Below are 13250 nucleotides of genomic sequence, written 5' to 3' on the forward strand. Positions count from 1 at the left end.
AATATGGAGCCGTTTAGATAAAATTTTATTTTATTTATTATTTTTTAAGGAAGTGACCATATTACTTATTTTTTTTATTGCTTTGGCTGCGCCCTGCAGCATGCAGGATCTTAGTTCCCTAACCAGGGGTCCAATCCACAGCTCCTGTGTTGGAAGACTGAGTCTTAACCCCTGACTCAGTCTTCTTAACCACTGGACTGCCAGGGAAGTCCCTAGATAAAATTCGAAAATACACAAAACCATAGCATACATTTACTCATAAACGTATGTAAATGTTTGAAAGAATGCACCACAGATACAGTTGAGTTCAGGATCAGGAGGGCACAAGAGGGTGTTTGCCCTTGTGGAGAGAATAAGACAACTTTGTCATATTTGCTTCATAAAAAATTACAGAAAATATTGCCAATTATCACCATTCTGGGTGTGGAACTCTGTAATAAATACATTTTACTTTCTCATAAGAAAGCAAATTTGAGCTACTGGTATGAAAGGTGAATTGGAAAGGACAGTTGTTAGGGGTGGGATTGTTATTTAGTCACCGAGTCATGTCCAACTCTTTGTGATCCCATGGACTGTAGCCCACCAGACTCCTCTGTCCATGGGATTCTCCAGGCAAGAATTATGGAGTGGGTTGCCATTTCCTTCTCCAGGGGATCTTCCTGAGCTATGAACCTGTGTCTTCTCCATTGGCAGGTGGATTCTTTACCCCTGAGCCACCAGGAAAGTCCAAGGAATAGGGAGGCAAGGTCAAAAGAAGGCTGACAATAAACCAGGCAAGAAATTCTTGATTGTCTGAGTTCAGGTAGAAGTAGCAATGATGGAGAAAAGGTTACAGATCTGGACATATCAAGGAGGAAGAATCAAAAGTGTTTGGTGATTAAAATGCAGGTAGAAGTAGAAAAGGAGTCTGAAATAATTTCCAGTGTATCAGTTAAAATTAGGATTCTCTTCATGTAATAGAGACCCAAAATAATAGGCTTAATCAAGAGAAAATGTATTTCTCTAACTTAAAAATCTGGAGATAGGCAGTCCAGGGCCAGTATGGCATTTCTGCCCCACACAGCCCTCAGCAGCCCAGCTTGTGCCTCCACCCTCTGGAAGGTGTGGCCCTTACCCAGTGGTCCAAGGAGGCAGTCGCAGCTTCAGCCACCACGTTTCCATTCCAAGCAGGAGTCTAAAGGAGGAGACACACACACACAAATCCAGTACAAAGGATACACAGTATTGCCTTGTGTTTTTTTTTTTGGCAGGTGGTTTTTGGGATCTTAGTTCCCCGACCCCAGCTCTTGGCAGTGAAAGCATGGAGTCCTAACCACTGGAATGCCAGGGAATTCTCAGCCAGTTGCCTTTTAAGGGAGCTATAATAGGACGAGGCAGAATGTGGCAAAGATGAGTTGGAGGAAAGAGAGCCGGGGAGGGCCCAGGAGGGAGGACTCAGTGCCAGCTGTGGAAATCAGGGAAGCCTTCATGGAAGAGATGGCATTTGATCTGAACTTTGTAGGATGTGTGATGGTTCGCATGTTGGGGAGGAAGGAGAAAACGCGGCCAGTGCCCCGCCTCACTGTCTAACTTGTCCCTGCTGCCCCACTGGTTCCTGTCTTTCTTCTCAACATCATAAGGGTGGCTCTCCTCCTTCTGCCTCTTATCTTCAGAAGACAGTGGCTAGTTGGCTTCCCTCTTCTGACTGATCACCTCTTCTGGCCATTTCCAGGTTTGTTGTTTTTTTTTCACCCTCTTACCTCCCACTCCCAACCCTACTATTAATGACCTGGACTCCCGAATCTTGCATTTCAGATTTTGGTCCTCATCTGCTAATTAGCTGGGAAAGATCGAAGGCAGGAGGAGAAGGGGATGACAGAGGATGAGTTGGTTGAATGGCATACTAACTCGATGGACATGAGTTTGAACAAGCTCTGGGAGTTGGTGATGGACAGGGAAGCCTGGTGTGCTGCAGTCCATGGGGTAGCAAAGATTTGGACACGACTGAGTGACTGAACTGAATTGACTGAATTCTTTTATCCATCTATCTGCCATTGTAATCAGAGAGCCTCTGGCAGCCTCTTCTGCCCTCAAGTCAACCATGTATCTGTACTTTATTTATATTCTCTTTATTTTACATATAAACTTCCAAGTAAGCACTCATATATATATGAATATATATATATGTCAAGTTCATCGGTTTTTTTTTTTTTTGGCTGTGCTGTGTGGCTTTGGGATCTTAGTTCCCTGACCAGGGATTAAACCTGGGCCGTTGGCAGTAAAAACACGGAGTCCTAACCATTGGACTGCCAGGGAGTTACCATTCCCTTTAAATCAGTTTTAACAAACCACATGTAAGCCCTTGGTCCAGGCAGTCTGGGTGATGTTTGGATTCAGGCATTCACAGGCTCTGGATTCCAGCAGTTGGAAATGACTATTGATAATATCATGCCCTGTTACATGGCGTCTGGAGCCTTTCTCCCATTTTCTGGTTACCCTCAGGCAGGCTCAGAGGAAGTGTTTCCACAAACTTTTCTGAGCTCAGAAAAGTCAGCCCCTTGGGCTCCAGGTAGATCCAAATGTTTATTGGATTCTCCTGGGTGAAAGGGGGCAGGAATGTCTAATAGTGAGGAGATCCTGAGTCAAAGAAATTCTTCACCATACTCAACCCTCATCATTGTTTGTATTATTATTTAAAAAATTACTCTTACCACACAGTCAGGAATTCTGTTGGAGTTCCAGCTGCCTGGAACTGAGCTGTCTATAGTCATGAGAGAGCAACAAAGACAAAACTTTGCTGGCAAATCAATAACTCCTCTCAACCCAAAGGCCCACACTCTCCATCCCAATGCAGGTGAAGTTGTAGATCATAGATATCTAGAAACTGAAAGGGCTTTCAGAGCTCCTTCAGGACAGTGCTTCTTACGCTGTGATGTGCATTGGAACCACCCAGGGGTCTTGTGACAATGCAGGCTCTGATTCAGCAGGCCTTAGTGGGGCCTGTAATTCTGCTTTTCTTATAAGCTCCTTGGCTAGGCCAGTGCTGCTGGCCAGTGGACCACGTGGAGCAGCATATATCTAGATCATGCCATGCAGCCCTTTATAGATGTCAATGGAAGCCTGTGTCCCAAACTCCAGACTTCCCACTGTATATATGGAGAATCTGAGGTCAAAGGAATGAAGTATTGCCTAAGGTCACCTGGCCAACTGGGGCTTGGGACTGGGAACAAAAGCCCAGATGAAGGGTAGATTCCTTTTCCCAATTTCAGCACCAGCTGCAGATGACTGTGAGGATCCCCTGATCTCTTCCTGACCTGGAGTCAGCTCCTTGGTGGCCTGTCCGGGAACCACCTCCAGACTTCTCCAGGCCTAGGCTGTGGATCGGTGCTGCGGGTCAGCCTCAGGCTGCAGGAAGAAGAGGTATCGTCTCCTCCAGGCCAGAGGACTGAAGATCCTTAAGGAAAGAGAGACCTTTGCACAGACTGGTACTTTAAGGGGAGCGCTTTCACCATCACCACCTGGGAGAATGACGGAAGCAGGACTGTTCAGCAAGAACAAAGGCTCTGAAGCTATAATGGCCCTGAAGAGTGATCCTGAACTGGGGGGAGGGGTCTGCCTTTTATACCTGTGTGTTGATCTCCCCCCCATCTCTTGTCCTGCTGCATGACCTTGCCTGGCAAGTGAGTCCTGCTTCCGTGGAAAGGGAGCAGGGGATCTGAGCAGCCGCCCCCAGTGGCTACCACGTGGATGTTTATATAAACTGTGTAAGGAGAGAGTACTGATGAGGGGCCCACTTGTATGTGGGGGATGTGTGTGTGTGTGTGTGTGCGTGCGCACATGTGTATATGGTGGCTGTGTAGGAACGTGTCCTCTTTGGAATCTTCGGAGAGTGTTCATGTGCACTGAGGATGACTGCATTTGAGTGTGACCTTCTGTCATTCATTTGTGTGTACGCGTGGAAGTCAGTGAGCAGTGTGTGGTTCTGTGTTGACGTCTGGGTGTGCCCCACTTGTGTGTGGGTGTGGGAATGGTGACAGGTGGACATGTACTGGCTTCCAGACCCATTCGACGAGAAGCCCTGTGGCCTCCTGTTCCGAGGAGAACAGAGGAGGCCCCCGAGCCAGGGCAGGGGGTGCTGGGCTGTCTTTGTGGCCGTGGGTGGGGAGGGGATGGTACTGCTGAAGGCCACCTCATCTGAAGAAGCAGCCCTTTCTCTGGATGGACCGGGGCCTTCTGTATCCCCTCAACCCTTGTCCTCTACGCCCAGCCTGCTCTAGGAAAAGGTGCAGCCCTGGAAGAAGAGCTTGGAGGGAGGCCTGGGTGCAGGCCCTCTTGCCAGAAGGAGGCTGGAGGAGGAGTTTCTGGTGACTCTGCCCCTCCTCAGGGTTGGAGGGCACCTCCAGGGCCCCCACAGAATGTACTGGGGTCTTTGGCTGGTGGACCATCTGGAAACCTCTCCCCCTGGCTCACAAAATGTCTCCAAACACTTTTCTGTGCATGTGAAGTCACTCTGGAGAAGCACACCTCCCGTTTTTACCTGATAACTATAAGGATTTCAATAAATGATTTTTGAAAACCCTTCATTAAAGGTGTCCAACTGTGGCTTCCTGCGTGCGGCCCTTGGATGTGTCTTGGTTTCCCTTTGCTCTGCTTCACACTCAAGACGCTTCACCTGAAGGACCCCAGCTCCCCTGTCAGCTGGAATCATGACTAGCTCTGGGTTCTGGACCAGCCCTGGGCTCATGCTGGTCACTTATGACCAGAGGGAGCGCACACGTGGCGTTGCGTGTCCTGTGCATGCCCGTCTGTGCTGGGGCTGTGGGGTAGCTGCACCTGCCTGTCATGTGGTGGTTCTAGGAGCCCAGAGTCAGGGGGGTTGCTTCTGAATGGGGAACCAGGAGGGGTGACATGGAGAAGGTGACTCACCCAGGGCCACACAGAGCACCTTTAATAGGGCCTAGCCTGTCACATAGCTGGCCTGTTGTTTTTCCCAAACAGTTCTGTCCCTCTGGCTGCCTCTGCTGGATCCACCCTGCCCTGCCCGTGGGGGTGAGGACCAGCATTCAGGTTGAGACGTGAAGGCCCGAATCTATTCCATCCAAAGATCCCAAAGACACCCTCCCATCACGACCTGACATGCTCAATGTTGAGTCATTTCTGATTTCACCCATTTCCAGAAATCCAAGTCATCCTTGATCCAGCTCTCTATCACCTCCCACACTCCCCAGTTGACCCCCAGAATATACTAATGAACAGCTACTAAAACGTTTATTTCCTCATTTATTCCTCACAATAAGTTGGGAGGAAGTTGGAGCCCAAAGTTTATAGCAAGGGAGGGGCTGAGTTGGGGATCAGGCCCAGCTCTCATTATCGCAGAAAGTAGAAGGCACCTGCCTCTCGTCCACGTGGTCACATCACAGCCCTCTCTTGGGTCACCCCAGAAGCCCCTCACTAGACTGTTGGACTCCGGTCTTGCCCGTTAGAGCATTCTCACTGGGACAGCCAGCAGTATCCTTCTAAAACATATCATTACCCTAGGGCGACAATGCAAAAAAGGGCAATTATAAAGGAGGATGCAGCATCTGCCATAAGACTGAGCATTTTGAAGGGAAGAACTGATTTGGGGTTCCCTAAGTGTGGTGATAAATGTAAATGCAGATCCTGCTGCCAGAGAGGTGCAGAACAGAGACATCCAACCTGCAGTGTCAAGTAAAACCACCTGGATTTTCCAAAGAAGATATACAGATGGCCAATAGGCACATGAGAAAGGGCCAACATCACTAGTCATCAGTTCAGTTCAGTCGCTCAGTCGTGTCCAACTCTTTGCAACCCCATGGACTGCAGCACGCCAGGTTTCCCTGTCCATCACCAACTCCCAGAGTTTGCTCAGACTCATGTCCATTAAGCTGGTGATGCCATCCAACCATCTCATCCTCTGTCGTCCCCTTCTCCTGCCCTCAATCTTTCCCAGCAACAGGGTCTTTTCTTTTTTTTTTTTTTTTTCCAGTTTTTTAAAAAAATTAATTAATTAATTAATTTATTTTTTCAGTGGGTTTTGTCATACATTGACATGAATCAGCAATAGATTTACACGTATTCCCCATCCCGATCCCCCCTCCCACCTCCCTCTCCACCCGATTCTTCGCATCAAGTGGCCAATGTAGGGATCGGGATGGGGAATACATGTAACTCTATGGCTGATTCATATCAATGTATGACAAAACCCACTGAAATGTTGTGAAGTAATTAGCCTCCAACTAATAAAAAAAAAAAAAAGTGGCCAATGTATTGGAGCTTCAAATCATCAGAGAAATGCAAACCAAAACCACGGTGAGATATCACCTCACACCTGTCAGAATGACTATCATTAAAATGTCTACAAATAACAAGTGTTGGTGAAGATGTGGAGAAGAGGAAACCCTAGCACACTATTAGTGGGGTTGCAAATTGGTGCAGCCATTATGGAAAGCAGAACAGAGGTTCCTCAAAAAACTAAAACTTTAACATATGGCCCACCAATTCCACTGTTGGTATATATCTGAAGAAAACAAAAGTGCTAATCTGAAAAGATAGATGCATCACAATGTTCATAGCAACATTATTGACAGTAGCTCAGATATGGAAGGATCCTAAGTGCCCATCAACTGATGAGAGAATACAGAAGATATAATGAATATATATATATATATATATATATATATATATATAAAGACTTGGACATGACTGAGCACACACACACACATATATGTATATAATAGAATATTACTTAGTCATAAAAAGATGACATTCTGCCATTTGCAGCAATGTGGATGGACCTGGAGGGTATTATGCTTAAATAAATCAGAGAAAGACAAATACTCTGTTATCATTTATATGTAGAATCTAAAACAAGCAAATGCGTATAACAAAACAGACACAGACTCACAGATATAGAGAACAAACTAGTGTTTACCAGTGAGGAGAGTGAAGGGAGAGGGGAACAGAGGTGAAAGGTAGCTTAAGAGATATAAACTATCATATATAAAATAAATAACAAGGCTATGTTGTACAGCATGGGGAATAAAGCTATTGTTTTGTAGTAACTTTAAGTGGAGTTTAACATATAAAAATACCGAATTACTATGTGTACACCTGAGTGAGTGAGTAATAGTTGCTCAGTCATGTCCAACTCTTTGCGACCCCATGGACTGTAGCCTGCCAGGTTTGTCCATGGACTTCTCCAGGCAAGAATACTGGAGTGGTTTGCATTTCCTTATCCATGTACACCTGAAACTAATATTAATGTTGTAAATCAACTGTACTTCGACTAAAAATATGGGGAAAAAACATCTGGAGGAGGAAACACTGGCTTGAATCTGAAGAATGAGTACAAGTTTCCTAAGCAGAAAAGGAAGGATGTTACCAGGATGAAAGAACAGCACTTGTCAAGGCTGGAAGACATCAGAGAACAAGATGCAGACAGTCAAAGTCAAGGTGCTCTCAGATCGAACGCATGTCTCCTGCTTGCCAGATGGATTCTCTTCCACTGAGCCACCTGAGAAGCCCCTATTAAGACACAGTGACTGACACATAATAGCTAGTGTTTGCATGCATTATTTCATATGGTCTTGATGAAAATCCTAGAGGGTTGACTCTTATTATTCATTTTATAAAATCTTTAGTCAGAAATTGAGAAAAGTCTGAGATTTTTACCTTACTTGTAAGCTTATGAGTTAGCCTGTTAGAGTTTTTATATACTTAGAGCAGACATGAGACCTTTGGGTCAGAGACAAGGAGGGTTTAGTACTCACCTGCCAGGGCACCTTTTCCGCATGCTTCACGCTCCGTGGGGAAAGGTGATGAGGGCTAGAGGTTACCTGTTCATGCAGAGGGGTGCCCTATAGGATAGGAGCCCTCAGACTAGGAAACTGGTGATCCTTTCCAATGGTGAGAGAGGTCAGTTATTCCCCTGGAATGTAAGCAGGCTTCCACTAGGGAGAGAGGAGAAAAAGGCTTATCTTTACTACCTCGCCATATCTCCAGAGAGATAATCTCCAAACATATCATGAAATATGTGTCTCTAGCTTCCAAGGCTGTTTTCCATTCAGACATACCTTAACATAGAAGACCCAGATCTTGCATCCAGTGAGAAATCTGGTCAGACTTGTCTCCTAACAAGGATAAGGAAATCGAAGCTTAATATATTGCAAATTATTTGAACTTGGGCTAGTGGAAGCACTAGGAAAATGAATGAATGAATGAATGAGCTAGGCGAAGGTCAAGATGCAAATGGCCACCTTTATATGCTCTCCTGAAAACAGGTATTGGGGCTTCCTTGGTAGCTCAATTGGTAAAGAATCCGCCTGCAATGCAGGAGACCCTGGTTCGGGAAGATTCCTGGGTCGGGAAGATTCCCTGGAGAAGGGATAGGCTACCCACCCCAGTATTCTTGCCTTGAGAATTCCCATGGACAGAGGGGCCTGGTGGGGTTCACGGTGTCGCAGAGTCGGACACGACTGAGTAACTAAGCATAGTGCAGGGCGGTATGTGAGTGCCTTGTGATCATAGCAGAAAACTCTTTCTCTAAACTAAGTTAACAGGGACTTCCTGTGGGTCCAGTGTTTAAGACTCCATGCTTCCACTGTAGGGGGCATGGGTTTAATCCCTGTTCAGGAAACTTTATTCATTTTCGACTGTTGGATCCTTGCTGCTTTGAGGGCTGTCTCCAGTTGTCACAAGCAGGGGTACTCTCTAGTCGCCATGGCTGCTCTTGTAGCTTGTAGTGTCTAGGCACAAGGGCTCAGGAGTCGTGGCTCACAGGCTTAGTGGCCCCATGGCATGTGGGATCTTCCTAGACCAGGGATAGAACCCATGTCCCCTGAATTACCACTGCCATTAGTGAAGTCCATTACTGTCCCCAGTTTTATAAGAAAATGTGGCACAGAGAAGCCAAGCTTTTTACAAGATTGAGCTTTGGCAGATGGCAGGCCTGGCATTTGAACCCAAGTAGTCAGACTCCAGAGGCCAGTTTAATAACCATTTGCTAAACTCATTTGAAGTACCAGGCATTCTATCTGTGTGTATGTGTGTATGTGTGTGTGTGTGTGTGTGTGTGTGTGTGTGTGTGCGCGCGCACGTATGTTTGTGTGGATAAATTCTCCTCTAGTTCTCACAAGCCTATGAGAGAGGCATTATTATCATCCCTAATAAAGATGAGGTGACTAAAACTCAGGTGTAAAAACTTGCCAAAAATCTTTGTGTTAATAAGTTGTATTTAAGAAATTTGGACAAAGCCCTGTATGTCTACTAAAGCTAAGCCCTGACCACTATATAATTCTGATGTTTCTGAACCTCAGTTTCCTATATGCAAATAAATGTAAATAAAATTATACCTGAAAGTGGGGACATGGAAGCAACCTAAATGTCTATCAACAGAGGATGAATAAAGAAGATGTGGTGCATATATACAGTGGAATATTACTCAGCCATAGAAAGGAATGAAATTGGGTCATTTGTAGAGATGTGGATGGACCTAGGGACTGTCATACAGAATGAAGTCAGTCAGAAAGAGAAAAACACCCCTCATATAGAGGGGTGGGATGGGGAGGGAGATGGGAGGGAGCTTCAAAAGTGAGGGGGTATATGTATACCTATGGCTGATTCAGGTTGAGGTTTGACAGAAAACAACAAAATTCTGTAAAGCAATTATCCTTCCATTAAAAAAGAAATAAAAAAACAAAAAAACCCATGTATTAGCACATATATATGGTATCTAGAAAAATGGTATAGATGATCCTATTTGCAAATGAGAAATAGAGACACAGACACAGAGAACAAGCATACGGACACCAATGGGGGAAGAGGGTTTGGTGGGATGAATTGGGAGTTTGGGGTTGACGTGTATGCACTATTGATATTATACATAAAACATAACTAATGAGAACCAACTGTATAACTTAAGGAACTTACTCAGTGCTCTGTGGTGACCTAAAAAGGAAGGAAATCCAAAAAAGAGGGGATATATGTATACATACAACAAGCTTCCCAGGTGGTGTTAGTGGTAAAGAACCCACCTACCAATGCAGAAGACTTAAGAGATGCAAGTTCGGTCCCTGGGTCTGGAAGATGCCCTGGAGGAGGGCATAGCAACCCACCCCAGTATTCTTGCCTGGAGAATCCCATGGACAGAGGAGCCTGGAGGGCTACAGTCCATAGTGTTGCAAAGAGTCAGACACGACTGAAGCGACTTAGCATGCATGCATGCACACACAACCGATTCACTTTGCTCTTCAGTAGAAACACAACGTTGTAAAGCAGCTAGACACCAATAAGAACTTAATGAAAATATGTTAAACTTACTTGTCAGTGAAAAAAAAAAAAACTATTCTGGGCAATGACTGAGGAGAGTATCACTAAGACCGTTGTGTGTGAGAGCCCTTTGCTCCCTTTGGATTAAAACCTAAAGGGAACAATTAGAAAGCAGAAGACATTTTTATTGTACTTGTTTTTACTTTGAGAATATGTCTCCCCTTGATTCTGAAAAGACTTTCTGAGCACAAAGGTTAGATTGGAGGCTGGTTGCCAGCCAGCATCCAAATGACAGGATTTGCATGTAAAGAGAGTTTATGCTTTAATTTAACTTAGTTTTATTTGGAACAGCTTTATTGACATAGCATTCACATGCCATATATTCACCTATTTAAAGTGTACAATTCAATGATTTTTAATGTATTCAGTTTTATAACCGTCACCACAACTGTTATTGAACCAAACTCAGTCTGCTCACCTACATGCAGAAAAGCCCATTTAATGAAGCAGATTGTGGTAAAGAAAAGTGCAGTGTTTATAGCAGGAACAAGCAAGGAGTTTAGGCAGCTAATTCTCAAAAGGCGCAAACTCCCCATGGCATCAGGCAAAGGTTTATAAAGATAGCGAGAGGGAGAGGGAGGGGGTTGCACTGTATGTGTGATCAGCTCGAGGACCTTCTCCTGATTGGCCGGTGGTGAGGTGTATCGGGAGTCAGCATCGTCAACCTTATGGTTCCAGCTGGTCTGGGGGCTCCGTGCTTGTGGGCAGCACGCAGTTAACTTCTCCCACCTGGTGGGGGTGTCAGTGGCTGCAAAACAGCCCAAAGGATTTGGCTCAGAATATTATCTGCAGCCCTTGAAGAGGAGCTGAAGGTCTTTGACTTTGTGTATTGGCTAAACTGTCATTACCTGTGCTCAACTGCTTTCCTCTGTCCCTGTATTTTCTCACCTCTTTGATTAAATATATTCTTGGGAAGCTGGGGAAGGCCTTAGGAGGCTAGGTTTTCTACAAACAGGAGGCAGGCAGAGCACATGGGGAAGGAGTTTGTCCTGGGAAGGCCCTCCGCTCAGTTACGCAATCAAATTTTGAACATTTTATCATCCCCCAAAGAAAGTGTGGCTCAGTGGTGAAGAATCTGCCTGTAATGCGGGAGATGCAAGTTCGATCCCTGGATTGGGAAGATCGCTTGGAGAAAGAAATGGCAACCCACTCCAGTATTCTTGCCTGGGAAATCCCACGGACAGAGGAGCCTTCTGGGCTATAGTCCATGGGGTTGCAAAAGAATCGGACACGACTTAGAGACTAAACAACAAAGTACCCTGTGGCCTTTAGCAGCCATCCTCTGTTTCTCCTCATAGAACTAGGCAACCACTAATTTACTTCCTGTCTTTATAGATTTGCCTCTCCTGGACCTTTCTTGTAAATGGAACCATACAATAATAATACGTGGTCTTTTATGACTGCACTTTCATCATGAGTCATGTTGGTTCCTGCTCACAGAGCAACCACAGATGTGGGGAAATGTTTATGCTCTGTTCTTAGTGGCTTAAATCATTTGGTCCATGTGATCCTGGGCAATCTACCACCATAGTGACAAATAACCACTATCTTGGTTTTGCCAAAGTTGACTAGTTCCAGAATTTCACTCTCAGTTCTTTCTAGAAAATAAAACATCTTTCCACCGATTGAGGGCAAAGGGAAGAAAAAAATCTTGTGTAAATACAACTGGAAGGAGATAACGTGTGTTGGCTTGGATGTTAGCTGCCATATGTCTTCATATCTGCTTTCATAATGGTTCTCTGGCTTCAGTGTCCATTTTTATGTCAGATGGAAATGTAACTTGCTGAGGACATTATTTCTCTACTCTGCTCTGAGTGAATTGATGTGATCAGAACAAGGAGCCAGAATTCACACAGATGATCACGTCAGCCTCCACAGCAAGTACAGATAATTAAAGGTCGTGACCAGATCCACAGAAACAAAATAGTTTGGATGCTATAATACTTTATGCAGTGTCTATGAATTGACATTCAGACACATTAGGAAAAGTCTCATTGCCTGACTCCCTTGACTAAACATTTTCTCTTGGCAAACTCCTACATTTACCGTATAACCTTCATCATTCTGGCCTTGATTGGACACAGTCAGTATTTATTTTACATTATTTTATTTATTTTTTAGTTAAAAAACTGGCAGCACTGGGTCTTTGTTTTGGTGCCTGGGCTTAGTTGCCTAGCAGTATGTGGGATCTTAGGTTCCCCCACCAGGGTTTGAACCCACATCCCCACCATTGGAAGGTGAATTCTTAACTGCTGTACCATCAGGGAAGTCCCTCACAGTCAGCATTTATTAATCATATCATGAACAGCCAGATGCCTGTGTGACAGGACCAGGTGCATTGATGTTATTCTCCCGATAGGTCTTTCCCCACAATTCTGCCCCTGAGCTGGATGCCAATCCCTGTATTCTTCCTCAAACAGGTCACCTATCCTCTCTGACAGCTCCGTGTCATTACGATGCTATGTTCGTCTAAAAAAGATCTGACTCACCCTTTAAGATTGAACTCAAGCACCATCTCTTCCCTGGAGTCTCCCCTAATTCCTTCCACTTTGGATTTTCTTAAAATATGCATGGTAGAAAGAAAAAGAGAGCCACAGTATTTTGGAGCTCCTCCTATCAAAAGGAAGAGTCTGTTTCCCTTTTGCTTGAATCCAAACTGGCCTTATGAGCTGCTCTGACCAATAGAAAGTGGCAGAAATGATGCTATATGAGTTCCAGAGCCTGGGTCTCCAGGTGCCTTAAGATGTCTCCCTTTGTCCTCTTGGAATGCAGCCCTGAGACCACCAAGCAAGGGAACTGTCCAGCCTGCCAGAGGGTGAGAGGCTGTGGGGGAGAACCAGGGTGCCCTGGCTGAGGTCATCTGATCAGCCCCTCCCAGTGGAGCCATTGGATGATTCTAGCCACAGGAATGAGCGCAGGTGAGC

Source organism: Dama dama, chromosome 4, assembly GCF_033118175.1.
Source record: "Dama dama isolate Ldn47 chromosome 4, ASM3311817v1, whole genome shotgun sequence".
In the NCBI taxonomy this organism is placed as follows: Eukaryota; Metazoa; Chordata; class Mammalia; order Artiodactyla; family Cervidae; genus Dama; species Dama dama.